This window comes from Pristiophorus japonicus, chromosome 2 (genome assembly GCF_044704955.1).
Source record: "Pristiophorus japonicus isolate sPriJap1 chromosome 2, sPriJap1.hap1, whole genome shotgun sequence".
NCBI classification, from domain to species: Eukaryota; Metazoa; Chordata; class Chondrichthyes; family Pristiophoridae; genus Pristiophorus; species Pristiophorus japonicus.
This window is the reverse complement of record NC_091978.1, coordinates 151,595,923-151,612,831: the sequence shown is the minus strand read 5'-3', so window position 1 is coordinate 151,612,831 and position 16,909 is coordinate 151,595,923. Positions and strand designations below refer to the sequence as shown.

Genomic DNA, 16,909 nt, shown 5'->3' with positions numbered 1-16,909 from the left:
AAAGCAATTTCGAGCCTCAGAGAGAGGAGGCAGATGCTGAAGTACACGGGGTGCACACATTTGACGAAATGTCCACCTATAATGCTAAATGTAAAATTGAATGGCTTACCCATAGCCATGGAACTGGACACTGGCGCTAGCCAATCCATCATGAGTAAAAAGGTGTTTGAGAGACTGTGGTGCATCAAGACACTCAGACCAGCCCTGAGCCCCATCCACACGAAACTGAGAACGTACAACAAAAGAGCTTATCACTGTCATGGGCAGCGCCATGGTCAAGGTCACCGTCACCTACGAGGGCACGGTGCACAAACTGCCACTCTGGATTGTCCCGGGCGATGGCCCCACACTGCTTGGAAGGAGCTGGCTGGGCAAAATCCGCTGGAACTGGGACGACATCAGAGCGCTATCACATGTCGATGAGGCCGCATGTACCCAGGTTCTGAAAAAAATTCCTTCCCTTTTTGAGCCAGGCATTGGAAACTTTTCCGGGGCGAAGGTGCGGATCCACTTGGTCCCAGAGGCACGGCCCATTCACCACAGACACGAGCGGTACCTCATGATGAGGGAGAGAGTAGACATCGAGCCGGACAGGCTGCAACGTGAGGGCATCATCTCCCCAGTGGAATTCAGTGAGTGGGCCAGCCCGATTGTTCCAGTACACAAAAGTGATGGCACGGTCAGATTTGCGGCGATTATAAAGTAACTATTAATCGTTTCTCGTTACAGGACCAATACCCGCTACCTAAGGCAGACGACCTATTTGCGGCGCTGGCAGCAGGCAAGACGATCATCAAGCTCGATCGGACTTCGGCCTACATGACGCAGGAGCTGGAGGAGCCTTAAGGGCCTCACCTGCATCAACACGCAAAAGGGACTTTCATCTACAACAGATGCCCGTTTGGAATTTGGTCGGCTGCAGCGATCTTCCAGAGAAATATGGAGAGCCTACTCAAGTCAGTGCCACGCATGGTGGTTTTTCAGGATGACATATTGGTCATGGGTCAGGACATCGTCGAGCAACTACAAAACCTGGAGGAGGTCCTCCAGCGACTGGATCGCGTAGGGCTGTGGCTGAAGAGGTCGAAATGCGTCTTCATGGCAACAGAAGTGGAGTTTTTGGGGAGAAAGTTCGCGGCGGATGGCATTTGGCCCACAGACGCCAAGACAGAGGCTATCAGGAACGCTACAGAATGTCACGGAGCTGCAGTCATTCCTGGGACTCCTCAACTATTTTGGTAACTTCCTACTGGGGTTAAGCATCCTCTTAGAGCCCCTACATGTGTTATTGTATAAAAGGTGAGAACTGGGTATGGGGAAAAAAACCAAGTAATTGCTTTTGAGAAAGCCAGAAACATTTTATGCTCCAACAAGCTGCTTGTATTGTACAACCCGTGTAAAAGACTTGTGCTAGCATGTGATGCATTGTCATACGGAGTCGGGTGTGTATTACAACAAGCTAACGTTGCGAGGAAGTATCAACCTGTCGCCTATGCCTCCAGGGGTTTGTCTAATGCAGAGAGGGCCTACAGCATGATTGAGAAAGAGGCATTAGCGTGTGTGTTCGGGGTAAAGAAAATGCATCAGTACCTGTTTGGCCTCAAATTTGAGCTGGAAACCGATCGCAAGCCCCTCATATCCCTGTTCGCTGAAAACAAGGGGATAAATACTAATGCCTCAGCCCGCATACAAAGGTGGGCACTCACGCTATCAGCGTATAACTATACCATCCGCCACAGGCCAGGCACAGAGAACTGTGCGGATGCTCTCAGTTGGCTACCATTGCCCACTAATGGATGGAAATGGCACAGCCTGCAAACTTGTTGATGGTCATGGAAGCGTTTGAAAATGATAAATTACCTGTCACGGCCTGCCAGATTAGGACTTGGACCAGCCAAGATCCTCTGCTGTCCCTAGTAAAAAAGTGTGTACTGCATGGGAGCTGGGCCAGCAAGAGCTAATCAAGCCGTTCCAGTGGCGAAAGGATGAGCTGTCCATTCAGGCAGACTGCCTGTAGTGGGGTAACCACGTAGTGTTACCCAAAAATGGCAGGGAGACGTTCATCTTGGATCCCCACAGCACACACCCAGGTATAGTATATATGAAAGCGATAGCCAGATCCCACATGTGGTGGCCCGGTATCGACTCTGACTTAGAGTCCTGTGTACGGCAATGCAGCGTGTGCTCAGTTGAGCAACGCACCCAGAAAGGCACCACTAAGTTTGTGGTCCTGGCCCTCCAGACCATGGTCGAGGATCCATGTCGACTACGCAGGCCCGTTTCTCAGTAAAACGTTTCTGGTGGTGGTGGATGCTTTTTCAAAAATGGATTGAATGTGAAATAATGTCGGGAAGCACCGCCACCGCCACCATTGAAAGTCTGAGGGCCATGTTTGCCACCCACGGCCTGCTTGACATACTGCTCAGTGACAACGGGCCATGTTTCACTAGTGCCGAATTTAAAGAATTCATGATCCGCAATAGGATCAAACATGTCACCTCGGCCCCGTTTAAACCAGCCTCCAATGGGCAGGCAGAGCAGGCCGCACAAAATCAAAACAGAGCCTCAAACGAGTCACAGAAGACTCACTCCAAACCCGCCTGTCCCGAGTACTGCTCAGCTACCGCATGAGACCCCACTGATTCACAGGGGTGCCCCTGGCTGCGCTACTCATGAAAAGGACACTTAAAACCAGACTCTCGCTGGTTCACCCCAACCTGCATGATCAGGTAGAGAGCAGGCGGCAACAACAAAATGTCAACGATGGTCTCGCCACTGTCACGGGAAATTGATCTGAATGACCCTGTGTATGTGCTAAACTATGGACATGGTCCCAAGTGGACCGCGGGCACGGTGATAGCTAAAGAAGGGAGTACGGTGTTTGTAGTCAAACTAGACAATGGACAAATTTGCAGAAAGCACCTGGACCAAACGAGGCTGCAGTTCACAGACTGCCCTGAATAACCCACAGCAGACACCACCTTTTGAGAGCCCACAACACACACCCAAAGGATCAATGACACCACCCCGAACCAGGAAATCGAACCCATCACGACCAACAGCCCAGCAAGGCCAGGCTCAACCAGCAGCACTGCAACGGCAACAACACGCCAGCCCAGCGAGGGCACAGCCAACACATCAGAACATTTGTACCGAGGCAGTCCACCAGGGAAAGAAAGGCTCCCAACCGCCTCACCTTGTAAATAGTTTTCACTTTGACTTTGGTGGGACGAGGGTAGGGGGGGGCAGGGGGCGGCGGGAGAATGATGTTGTGTATCTGTAAAGCATGCACTCCCATGTTCCGCCACCAGGGAACGCATCTCCTGAAGTCCCAAGGGATCCCAGCATCCCTTGGGAGCACTATATAAAAGCCGGCCCCTAGGGCCTGTTCCTCATTCTGAAGTGTCTTAATAAAGATTGAGGTCACTGTTACTTTAACCTCCCTGTGTGCAGTCTCATGTGTTAGGAACACAATAGGGATCGCCCATTTAACTGCCAAGATTGAGTTTAACACCCATATTTGATTGTAAATGGAAATCAACGTCCAATTATCATCGGCGTAACTTTCAGCATACAATGAACACCGGGTATGAGCTGAACCACCCGGCCATTTTTTTAAATAAAATCTGACGTCATCACTCGTGCACTGCCCAGAAGACTGTTTATAATGGAAACTAACGCCCAAATACCACCCAGTTTATCGCCGAGCACTACTTTCGGCATCTCGCCCATATACTACCAAAATGATCGCTCGCCCAAAAAGACGCTCAAGAAAAGCTGCACTCACTTAACCCAGCAGTATGGATGCCATTTTGTAATTCGAAGGACTTTTCATAAAAGTTCATGGAAGCACTGAAGTAATTTGTGAGTGCTTTTAAGGTCGTTTTACAATCTCTTGACAGCCATCTAAATCACATTGTGGTGAATTTTGAGTTTCTATTGCATTTTGAGGACAATTTAATAATTTTGAAGACATAATAGGGCATTTATAGCAATGGGGCCTGTTATTTTTCAGCCAGTATTGATGACTACTCACATGCTGCAGACTAGAGATGGGAGAAAGTTTATTCAAGAGCATTATGTGCCCAAAGAGGTGGCAGACTGCTGAGGAGGAGGAGGCCTTACACCAAACGCATTTACAGGGATAAGCGATCATATCTGGACTTGTCCGATAACACGTGCCTTAGGAGGCTGCGCTTCCGAAAGGAGGTCATCAGTGAGATATGCCAGCTAATTAAGGGAGATCTGCAGGCTACCAGCACCATCAGATCTGCACTGCCTGTTGAGGTCAAGGTTACTGCGGGACTTTCCTTCTATGCATCGGGCTCCTTTCAGGTCTCAGCTGGCAACATTTGCGGTATCTCTCACATTGCTGCATTTGACAGGTGGCTGAAGCCCTTTACGCTCAGTGTGGACTTTATGGGCCCAAGTTTCCACAAGAAAAAAAACGAGCGCCCCTCCGAGCTGGGCGGCCGTTTTTCGTGCCTAAAATCCTCGGTATTCTCCACCTACCTGTAGGTCCTCTGGCCCTCGGCGCAGCCAGCACGAGCTGTGGGCGGGCGGAGCCAGGTCCCTGCGCTGAAAACAGTGCCGGGACCTCTGCACATGCGCGCTACAGTGGGCACGCGTGCAGTAGCTCCAGGCGCCGAACTGTGTGGGAGGGGCCCGAAGCACGCAGCCCCTAGCCCTGGCTGAATGGCCTCACTGGGGCTGCGTGAATAAGGCTCCTCCCACGGCCAGCTCCTGCTCCCGCCCTCGACCAGACCCGACTCCCGCTTCCCCCCCTGCCTCCGGACCAGACCCGACACCCGCTTCCCCCCCTGCCTCCGGACCAGACCCGACACCCACTTCCGCCCGCCCCCCCCCCCCCCCCGCCGACCAGACCCGACACCCGCCCCAAGACCCGACACCCGCCCCCCCCCCGACTGACCCGACCCGCGCTCCTGTTCCCGCTCCCCGCCCCCTCCCCCCGACTGACCCGACCCGCGCTCCTGTTCCCGCTCCCCGCCCCCCCCGACTGGACCCAACCCAATCCGCGCTCCCACCGCCCCCCCACTGGACCAGACTCCCGCTCCAGATCCAATCTGACCTCCCCCTCCTCTCTCTCTTTCCCCCCCCACCCCCCCTCAGCGGCACGAATGGCTTTCTCTCTCCTGCCCCCCCCTCCTCCGACCAACGGCTTTCTACACCCCCCCCGCCCCTCCCGCTCCCGCTCAGCGGCACGAACGGCTGCAGAATTCTCCCTGGCTGAAGCACTTTCATACAGGTAGGAAGATGGTTTATTTAATCTTTTCTTGGCTTATAAATGTTTATTCAGGTTAGATTTATTTGTATAATATTTGTAGAAGTATAAATAAGGATTTATTGTCAAATTTAATGAGTTCCCTTCCCCCCCACCTCGTTCTGGACGCCTAATTTGTAACCTGCGCCTGATTTTTTAATGTGTAGAACAGGTTCTTTCAGTTCTACAAAAAGCTTCACTGGTTCCATTCTACTTTAGTTTGGAGTACGTTTTCACTGTGGAAACTTTCAAATCAGGCGTCAGTGGCCGGACACGCCCCCTTTTGAAGAAAAAATTCTGTTCCAAAGTAGAACTGTTCTACCTGACTAGAACTGCAGAAAAAAAAGTGGAGAATTGCGATTTCTAAGATAGTCCGTTCTCCACCAGTTGCTCCTAAAAATCAGGCGCAAATCATGTGGAAACTTGGGCCCTATAAACTTCCCTATGACCAGGGAGGCACAGACTGAGAGGGCTTTGGGTTACTCGAGAATAGCAAACTTCCCCAAGGTGCAGGGAGCAATAGACTATATGCACATCGCCCTGCGAGCAGCTTTTCAGGATGCAGAGGTGTTTTGGAACTGAAAGAGATTCCACTCCCTGAATGTGCAACTCGTTGTCGACCACAAGCAAATAATCATGGCAGTAAATGCAAAATTTCCATGGAGCATCCATGATGCGCACATTTTTGCATGAGAGCACTGTCTCTGACCTGTTTAAGAGTCAGCCACAAGGTCACGATTGGATGCTGGGGGATAAAGGATATGGCCTTGCCAGCTGGCTTATGACCCCCACCCCCACCCCGCGTAAATCCCAGACGGAAGCCGAGAAGCACTACAATGAAAGCCATATAGCCACACGCAATATCGTCGAAAAGACAATTGGAGTGCTTAAGCAGCGTTTCAGATGCCTGGACCACTCAGGAGGTGACTTACAATACCACCCTGAGCAGGTCGCTGAGTTCATTGTGGTGTGCTGCATGTTGCATAACTTGGTATCAGGAAGGGACCAATAATTGCCAGGTGGGACTGCCGGTCCACCTCAGGAGAGAGGGGAGGCAGATGAGGAGGTGGATGAGGACCTCGGGGAGGACAATCAGGCTGGCGTTGAAGCCATGCCCCCACCCCATCCTAGACTGCAGGAAAAGCCTCATTATAGTTACGCAGCTGCAAGACTGTTGCGTCAGCAGCTCATAAATGAACGTTTTGCGTGAAGTTACATTGGTGACAGTTACAGTTGCATTACATTACATCCTTGCCTGGCCATTATTTGCAAACTTTGTATTGATGTTTAACCTTTGTTATTGGAAGACATTGCACAACAATGTTAAGTTAAATAAAAATATTTAATGATTACAACATTTTTAAAGAAATTTGTTTAAACAAATATATAAAACACCCATCTACCCCAATCCCCATCCCAACAATGAATTTTTTTTAAATAACAGTAACAGCATAATATACATTATAACAACAAACTTTCAAAAACAATTATAAATATAACAGCCTACCACCCACCCCCCAACTATCATCCCCATAATACAAAGAAAATGAAGGCAGATTGAAAAATATAGACAATGATTGTGAGAACATAGAAGTGCTACATGGGCTTATATACTTGAGGTTAGTGTCCTGGCTAGAAGTTACATGTAAGAGGTGGAGAAACACACTGTTCTTAGCAGAAGTGTTTCTGACAAGTTATAGAAACCATTTCATTGTTCATTCAGAAGACCACAAATTCATCTCATCTTCTCATCAAATTATACCTCTTTTTTTCCCCCTAGAAGTTGTTTCCTGTTCAATAGCTTACACTGGCAATTTCTTCAATTGATAAAGAAATGTTATTTGAATTGCTCATTGATTTTAGTTTTACTTTTCTTAAAACCATGCTGCTAGTACTGGACCTAAGTGTTTCCAATTTATTGAAATCTTCTCCATGCATCTATACTTTGATGAATTTTTTTTTTTAAAGCTTTGATGACACAGCAGGCAATGGAAAACTGAATCAGATACCACCAAGAAAACCTTGGAGTTACAGTCATATATAATCCATTCTTTCCTCAAGGGAAAAGTCCCAGAGTACACATTTGTTCTTCATACCTCAGTACTCCAACATCTGGCATTCATTTTGTAGCCTTCTGCCAAACTCTCGTCACTAATCCTATCCCTTTTGAATATAAACTAAAATGACATTGTAGATGGCTAATCAACATTTCCCTATGGTGCCAAGAGCTGATGGATGATAGAAGCAAGACTGGGTAAACAATTACTCTCTCTCACCCTGGCCATTCCCCCTGGCACAGCCCTGATCTTTGCTCCCTTAAGTCCAAGGGACACAGACTTGAATGGATATGACGGACAACTGGTTTAGCCATTCACCACCAGATCTGGCTGGACCACATAAAGCACTATCGGGTCCTGCTCTCGTCTGCCAAAATCACTCACTATTCCAGAATCATTCTGGAATGCAAAGATAAACCGCAGCTTCTATTCTTCACTGCAAATCGTCTTTTTAAACCCCAAATTACATCCTTTGTGAATCTGACAAAGGCAAACTATCCCTCCTCATCCTTCGTGACTTGTCTGCACTTTTGACACGGTTGACCACTCTATCCTTCTCCCAACACCTCTCCATCATTGTCCAACTGGATGGGACTGCATTCGCCTGGTTCCATTTTTACCTCTCTAATCATAGCTAGAGAATCACCTGCATCAGCTTCTCTTCCCACCCCCGCATCGTTGCCTCTGGTGTCCCCCAAAGATCTATCCATGGCCCCCTCCTATTTCTCATCTATATGTTGCCCCTTGGCGACATCATCCAAAAACACAGCATCAGTTTCCACATGTACACTGATGACACCCAGCTCTCTCTCACTACCACTTCTCTCGACCCCTCCACGGTCCCTAAATTGTCCAACATCCGATTCTAGTTGAGCAGAAATTTTCTCCAATTGAATTTTGGAAAGATCGAAGCCATTGTTTCCGGTCCCAGCCACAAACTCCATTCCCTAGCCACTGACTCCATCTCTCTACCAAACTTCAGTGAGGCTAAACCAGACTGTTCGCAAGCTTGTTGTCATATCTGACCCTGAAATGAGCTTTCAGCCTCGTATCCACAGTATAACTAAGAACGCCTATTTCCACCTCCACAATATCGTCCATCACCACCCTTGCCTCAACATCCACTGCTCATCCATGCCTTTGTTACCTCTGGAGTTGACTATTCCAATACACTCCTGGCTGGCCTCCCACATTCTACCCTACGTAAACTAGAAGTGATCCAAAACTCGGCTGCCCGTGTCCTAACTCGCACCAAGTCCCGCTCAACCATCACCCTCGCTGACCTACATTGGCTTCCGGTTAAGCAATGCTTCGATTTCAAAATTATCATTCTTATTTTCAAATTCCTCCATGGCCTCGCCCCTCCCTATCTCTAATCTCCTCCAGTCCCACAACCCCCACCCCACCCCCCGCTCAACCATTGATGGCTGTGCCATCTGTTGCCTAGGCTTCAAGTTCTGGAACTCCCTGCCTAAACCTCTCCACCTCTCTCCTCCTTCAAGACGCTCCTTAAAATCTACCTCTTTAACCAAGCTTTTGGTCACCTGCACTAATTTCTACTTATGCGGCTCGGTGTCAATTTTTTAATCTCATAATACTCCTGTGAAACGCCTTGGGACGGTTCACTATGTAAAAAGCACTATATAAATACAAGTCGTGTTGATATCAGCAAGGAGGGCAAAATGCTCAAAAAATTAAAAAAATACTTTGAGTGAAGTACTAGTAGGCGTTAAAGTACAAATATTGGCCTTGATTTTGCAGTAAGAAAAATGACGAGGCTATCAGCGCTCACAATTATTAAAGAGTAAATCAGACAGCAATTTCCGTCGACCATGCATGCGCAGTTAAATGCGGAAATCAGGAAGTTGCTGTTTGATTTGCTCTGCTCCTCCACAAGCTTCGCTGCACCAGTATCTCACTGAAAGACTCAGCATTCACATACATGTTTGGCTTGAACTGATGGTATTTCTCCGCTAGATACCCACTAAACACACCAGAAAAAATTAGGGCTTGTCCATGCAAGTGTAAGTGAATTTTTAAAGAAAGAAAGACTTCCATTTATATAGCACCTTTCACGACCACCAGGCATCTCAAAACGCTTTACAGCCAATGAAATACTTTTTGGAGTGTAGTCACTGTTGTAATATGGGAAACACGGCAACCAATTTGCACACAGCAAGCTCCTACAAACAGCAATGTGATAATGACCAGATAACCTATTTTTGTTATGTTGATTGAGGGATAAATATTGGCCAAGTCACCAGGGATAACAGCAAGTCTTAATTACTGCCAAACAGCATCTCTGGCACAGAAAATTTACATTTACAAGTGTAGAGCCTTGTTCCTTCAGATTTTAATAATTGTTGGAGATTTTATTTTAATTAAAACATTTTTTTTTTACTTTTTTCTCACTCACTCTCACTCACTCACTCACTCTCACTCACTCACTCTCACTCACTCACTCTCACTCACTCACTCACTAGGTGATTTTACATTGAATTAAATATTCTATGTTACACTTCCTGGTTTAAACTCTGCGTGCCTCAGTAAAGATTCTTTAATCTGTTAAGGAGACAAGCTGTTGCTTACCCAAGTCCCAGGTAAAGGGCGCTGCAGCGTATCAGACTCCCAATGACCATATGATGCCATGCAGAGCCCATGAAAAATCTGTGGGCAGCTGTAAGCGTAATGAACAGCAAGCACCTTTCGTTTGCCGCTGATCGCAAATCCGGACCATGGTAAAGAGCAAAGCATGCATGTCACATGACAGGAAGTTGGAAAGTGACTGAATGGGTCCCAGCTGAAAAAACACAAGTGCAAGGCCAAACCAGTGCTCGTAAAAATATGCATAGGAAGGTTGTAAAAGGAGAATGATAACCAGCAGAAAGCACTGAAATGTGTTTACTCTATAAAAGTACAATGGGTAGAGTTTAGATTCAACCAAAAGTTGTTTTGGTTGTATTCTTCTAAGCAGAAAAACAAGTTTTCACCTCACGAAGAAACAAAAGACCATTATATTTTACAACTGTCCATTCAAGATGTCATCTTAACAAGCCTGTATTAATTTTGAAATTCTTGACACTTGATAAATTATCCAGCAAAGCTTAAACAGAAATAGGAGATAGACTAATTATGGCAAGAGGGGAGAGGCAAACATTTTAATTAGCTCAAAGTCTTTTATTTGAATATATAATGTACTGCATCAATCATTACTATATTGTGTGGTTTAGAAATTGTCTGAAGAGTATTTCAGACAAATATTTGTGTTCAGTCTTGTTTATGCTGCTGACAGATAAGAACATCTGGGATCTGTGGAAATAAATAATTGAGACTCTACTGTTTTCCATGTCTCCATTAATCATGGTCACCTTTATAGGTTCAGGATACCAGCTTGTTATTTCCAGTTTCTTTTTTAAAAACTGAATTCTAATTCTCAAACTGTCATGGTGGGATTTGAATGCTTGTTCTCTGGATTTAGTTCAGGCCCCTGGATTACTAGTCTGGTAACATAATCACTACACTACCCGTTAGTATTACATGGTTTGAAATGTTCTTTCCAAACACAACACAAGGATATTTAATTGTACTGTCAGTTGTTCTTCACGGTTCAGTGCACATACTGTTTCATACACCCAGCATTGTGATTCAATAAAACAATGCATACATGCCTCTAATTTTTTAAACAATTGAGATTGTGGCTATGAAGCAAAATCCTAATAATATTAATGAAAAGTAATTTGTACATCTCTGAAGATAAGCAAACTTAATTTGGCAATGACATTTCAGTACAGAAGAAAAACAATTAGTTTATACATAAAGATTTACGATGAAAAAAAATAAATCTGATTATGCGCATGTTAAGCTCAACTGTTAATGTATGGAGGACCCAATCAGAGGGGGAAAAACCATTTCAGGATTGTTATTTTTGTAATACGTAAACCCTAACAGCATTCTGGAAGGACCTTCACCAAACGGACGGTATGCTTCAAGGCAGCCCACCATCACCACCCTCTCAAGGGCAACTAGGGATAGGCAATAAATGCCAACCTTGGCAAAGACATTCACATTCCAAGAATTTTTTTTTTTTAATTTAATAATCAGAACTGAAACAAAATCTGGGGAGATTTTAATGTTATATTTTATATATATGTATATATGTTATATGCACAATAGAGTCAAATTCTGCTACTTGCAAGTGGTTGTCCTCTCATGACTCTTGAAACAATGTCCATGAAATTAGCATTATCCTGGAGGTCAATATTAATCAACTCTGGGAAACTATTCACTGCACGAGTGTTAAAGTTAAGATTTTACTAACGTATAATGCTGACCATGTCAAGTGTGTGTGCCAGATCCATTTAAACTGAAAAACCATCCAAAAGCAATTATAGATGTTTCCCTTCCATACTTAGGTTGTGTCTCTGGAGAGCATTTGAATTGTATAACATCAAGTGAAGTACTGATAGTTAAACAAAAGCAAAATACTGCTGATAGTTAAAAGCTTGTCACTACTGGTAGCAGTGATAAAAACAATGAATTAAGAGTTAGTACACAAAATTAAAGCATTTTGAAATAGTGCAATTTTTCCTACATCAGTGTTGTCCTCTTGATCTAAATTGGCAGGAAAGTGAAGTTGAGGTCGAAGATCAGCCATGATCTTATTGAATGGCAGAGTAGGCTCATAGGGCCGTATGGCCTACTCCTGCTCCTAATTCTTATGTTCTTGCATTAGCACTTAAAACAATCAAAAAACACACATTCTGCTCATCATCTTATCATTTTACTAACAAATGCACAAACACATTAAAGTACATCGTGTAAATGAGTATCGAGATCACATGCCCAATAGCGGTATATGCATTATTCATTTTTTAATTTACTAAATCAGAAATGAAATTAGTCGTAACTCGATTCCCAATTAGCCACATGTGGCAAGTGGATAATGTATTGGACAAGTATCCTATAACACATTGCTGCAATATACTTAAGTTCTGCCAATAGTGCTCTATTAGAATTCTCTTCAATTCTTGAGAAAATTACAAAAATGGATATTACCTTTTAGACCATGCTAATACACACAATTTACACTAATAGAAATGGATGCAACATCCTGTATGGTTAAATTGTGGTCCATTTACTGTTGAACAAGATTTTATTATTTAATGCCATTCATTGACTGCATTTAAAGTTAAAAAAGTGTGCTCAAGTTTGGAATAAATATCCCTTTCCTAAAAGATACAAAACATGATTCATCCAGAGCTTCACCACCTACATTCCATCCCACACAAAAGCTTGAGCACTACACCCCTACAGCACTCTCCACATTTCTAACACTGATTAACTGCATGTATTTATTCTGTAACTTCTACTTTACCATCTATAAAAAAAAGAGAACCTTCAGCCATCATGCTGCCATACCTTTGGAACTCCCTCCCTAAACCTTTTAGACTTGCTCCATCTCTTCGCACATTTAAAATCCTCTTCACAATCTATCTCTTCGACAGCACCTCCCTAACCGGCCTCATACTTCTGCTTGAGCTACATTAAAGGTGCGATATAAATGCAAGTTGTTGTTGAGTCTGACCCTCAAATGTGAAGCAACTTATATATTTAACTAAAATTAAATTTCTTCATAAAGCTTCAAATAAATGCAAGTTGCTGGTTCGATACTACAGTACTGTCCATATCCTAACTTACACTAAGTCCTGTTCACCCATCACCCGTGCTCGCTAACCTACATTGGTTCCTGGTCTGGCAGCGCCTCCAATTAAGATTCTCATCCTTTTGTTCAATCTTAGTGGCTATTAATGACCCTTAAGATAGTGCTGAATTTTAGTAATAATAAAATACAACTTTTAATTACATTAAATATTATAGAAAAAGAGTATTTATTTTCCCCCATTTATTTCTACTTCTCATGTACAAGTTCTTTATTACACAGAGTCTACTGCTCCCCATTATGTAGTTTTGAGATTTTCACCACAATATTCCACAAATATCCTGCATAAACAGTAAGAATGGTTTGCCCAACTTACTCAGAAACTTAACGTGCAATAATGCTTATGGAGTTTCAGATATAGCTTCAGATAAAGCAATGTGTTATATGCATCTTTTGTTCAATCATTAAAAGTACTATGCATCTGTGTCATGAGAGTTTTGGTCCACATAAAAAATTGGTGTTCCACAGCATGGAGTTGTAAATATGCAGAATGAAAAACATTTAGAAAATGTTTTGCTTGCTGAGTCATGTCAATTTGTGACAGTACATTGAAGTTGGGCTGACAGCTTCTCCCGTTAACATTGCTTGGTTCCTGCCTGGCTCGAACTTTAAGTGTCCCGTTTAGGAAACAGCTTAGTTTCAACAGTTAGAAATTAAAATGCCTGGAGAGCAGGGAGGAGTCTCCATTTTCCAAAATATTGACATTGATTGAAGTAAAGTAGGTTTAAAAACTGTGTAGTAGGTCCAACCGTGAGCACTTAGTAAACTTGCAGCGTACATGCACTCAGCCTGGATTTAAAGAAATAAATACTTGGATTTGTATAGTGCCTTTCATGACCATCGGACGACTCAAAGCGCTTTATAGCATTTAATATTGGATTATCACAGTTTTGAGGAAAAAAAACAGGAGCAAGAACAGGATACCACATTCTGCTTTCTGATATGAGAATTGATTAATTTTATAGACGAGGCAGGGGCATGACCAAACTTTTTAGGGCAACGTTCTTTTAAAACAACAAATAAGAGCGGCATCTTTTAGCATCTTAGATATGGTCTGTCAATTCAGTACAATTGGCATGACTGTTGTTAAACCAGCGGAGCCACCTTCTAACTAGAGTGGCTTATAATTGATGGCACAATATTAAAAACATCAAATGTTTTATAAACAAGTCATAAAAGCAGGAGCACCACGTTCTTGGATGTCTGAATATTGCTTTTTTTTTTAAATGTATTCCTTTTAAAATTACGGCTAATGAGCAGTCTCGGGATTTGGTGAAATTACACACAAAAAAAATGCATCAATGAAAACAGATACAAGCTGCCAACCCAGTCCCCCCGCAGGTGGAGGGAAGGGACGGTCACTCCACGCATGCGCGAGACTGACAACTCATTTGGCAGGAAGTAGACGGGAAGGGAGCGGGGTTAGGGAAGGGAGCGGGGTTAGGGCCGAGAGCCCGAGGCCAGGCAAGTATGTGAGAGAGGGAGAGAGAAGAGGACTCTCCCTTTCCCAACAAACTTCACGCGCAGACTCAGGGAACGAATAACGTACACGCAGAGTTTAAAATAAATGCCCTTTAAATACCTACCTTTATTTCATTCCCCCGACAGACAAGACATGTTTTCTCCTTCACTTCAACAGTCCTGAAATAAAGCCAACAGGCGGGCCGCGTTTACCGTTGGAGGGAGTTCGTTAGGAAGCAGAAGGTTAGCGCTCAGACGTTCTCTGGGGGGCGCGAGGCTGGCCGCATTGTCGGGTGCCGACACGTACGAGCCCGAGTTCTGCCCTTTCAAACCCGCAGCACTTTCACCGGCTCCCGGCGCAGTGCAACCCAACCTGCTGGCGTCGTCAGCTGGCCCTGACTGACAGCTCCAGCAGCCACTCGCGCCCTGACTAAATTATAGTTTTTTTAAGTGCGTCCTCAAATGAAAACACCAACGGCAAACGACCACTGAACCAATACTGACGCAGATTACAACTCGGAAACGAATTGAAATTTATATCAAAAGTCTGTTGTGATTTTTTTTAAATGTCTAACATCCTCATGCTCTATTCTATATGAAAAAAAATATGATTTCGATCCAGTACTTACATAACAGTGTAATGTTGCCAGCTGGAGGTTTGCTGGTATTTAATATATTGACTCAGGTTGTTTTTCTTGCTCGCTGTCACAGCGCCGCTTGCAGGTTGCGGCTGACCTGGGCTGGGCTCCTGCGCGCGGTGCTATCTGGGAGAGTTCCACTGACCTAATTCTTGTGATTGTGACACAGGTTCTAGTGCAGGCCCGAACCACTGCCACTGCACCACGGGCACCAGCATTCTTATAAACTGTTAGCATTGCAAAGAGATGCTTAGCAATCAAATACATTTGCGGAGGCGGGATTTCCTGCATTGAGTGTGGTTGTGAGCTCAGATATTTTTGTTACTAACGAAGAATGAACGTTCCTAAAAAGCCAAATCTGGGAATCGCGTAGTATTGTGGGGATTGACCTACCTTTTTTCTCTGGTGTCGATGCTTTTGCAGAAATTTACTTGCGGAATCTGTTATAAGTGGCGGACTTAATTTTATCCAGCCATCCTCCCTCCCCCGCGCTCTCAAATTGAATCTTTAAACAAACAAGCGGTGCCGGGTCGCTCAATGATTGTAGAGTGAAACCTGAATGTTTAATAATAGTTCATGTTTATAGCCACAAGTGGGTCCCACTCCTTTACTTTTTTAAAATAAAAAGAAAATATATTGTATCAAACTGAATACATTTCAGATCGCCGCCACGTTCTTCAAATCGTGTGGCTACTATTCGTGGGGGAAAAAGACGAATTCAATTATGTTTTTTGCATCTCAAGGAAAATGCCATTGTATCTCCTTGATACAGTATGTAATATTTTAACCTGCTTGTGGATTTGCAGTATTGTCTTACGCTAAAACTTTTTATTGAACTTTGACTAATCTCTAAATTGCCCCTGTCGTGTTTTGAACCAGACTTTTTTTGTGAGAAATGCAGGAATTTCTAAAATTTAAACCAGGCATTCAAAACGTTTTAAATAAAACAATTATAAGGATTAATGTTTGAGATATTTTTAGCATTAGGAACTTATGATTCTACCCTTGCCTTCTGCCTATATTATGTAGGGTTATGTACTATGCTTTGTATTTGTAAATTACTTAAAACAACAGAACAAGTGTTGATTCAATGTAAAGAGAGAAAGTGGGTATCTGTTGGAGACGATATAAGAACATAAGAAATAGGAGCAGGAGTAGGCCATTTGGCCGCTTGAGCCTGCTCCGCCATTCAATAAGATTATGGCTGATCTGATCCTAGCCTCGACTCCACTTCCCTGCCCACCCCCCAATAACCCTTGACTCCCTTATCATTCAAAAATCTGTCTATCTCCACCTTAAATATATTCAAAGACCCAGCCTCCACAGCTCTCTGGGGTAGTGAATTCCAAAGATTCACGACCCTCTGAGAGAAGAAATTTCTCCTCGTTTCTGTTTTAAATGGGTGACCTCTTATTCTGAAACTGTGCTGCCTAGTTCTAGATTACCACATGAGGAAATCCCCATTCTACCCTGTCAAGCCCCATCAGAATCTTAGATATTTCAATAAGATTATCACACATTCATCTAAACGCCAATGAGTATAAGCTCAACCTTTCTTCATATGACAACCCCTTCATCTCGGGAATCAACCTCGTGAACCTTCTCTGAACTGCCTCCAATGCAAGTATATCCTTCCTTAAATAAGGAGACCAAAACTGTACACGGTACTCCAGGTGTGGTCTTACCAACGCACTGTACAGTTGGAGCAAGACTTCCCTACTTTTATACTCCATCCCCCTTGCAATAAAGGCCA

General features: G+C 44.2%; 1 protein-coding gene across 6 annotated transcripts in view; it reads right to left on the bottom strand.

Annotated features, from left to right (window-relative positions):
* clocka (clock circadian regulator a) overlaps positions 1-15,252 on the bottom strand; it is a 269,029-nt gene extending 253,777 nt beyond the window's left edge. For 5 of the 6 annotated variants that reach the window (XM_070869951.1, XM_070869943.1, XM_070869953.1 and 2 more), the window contains exon 1: positions 15,148-15,252. The gene's annotated coding sequence lies outside the window, so the exon portion shown is untranslated. Of the gene's footprint in view, positions 1-14,643; positions 14,887-15,147 lie in introns of those variants that run through there. The other variant, XM_070869954.1, reaches the window with a different exon arrangement.
* Between the last annotated feature and the right edge of the window lie 1,657 nt (positions 15,253-16,909).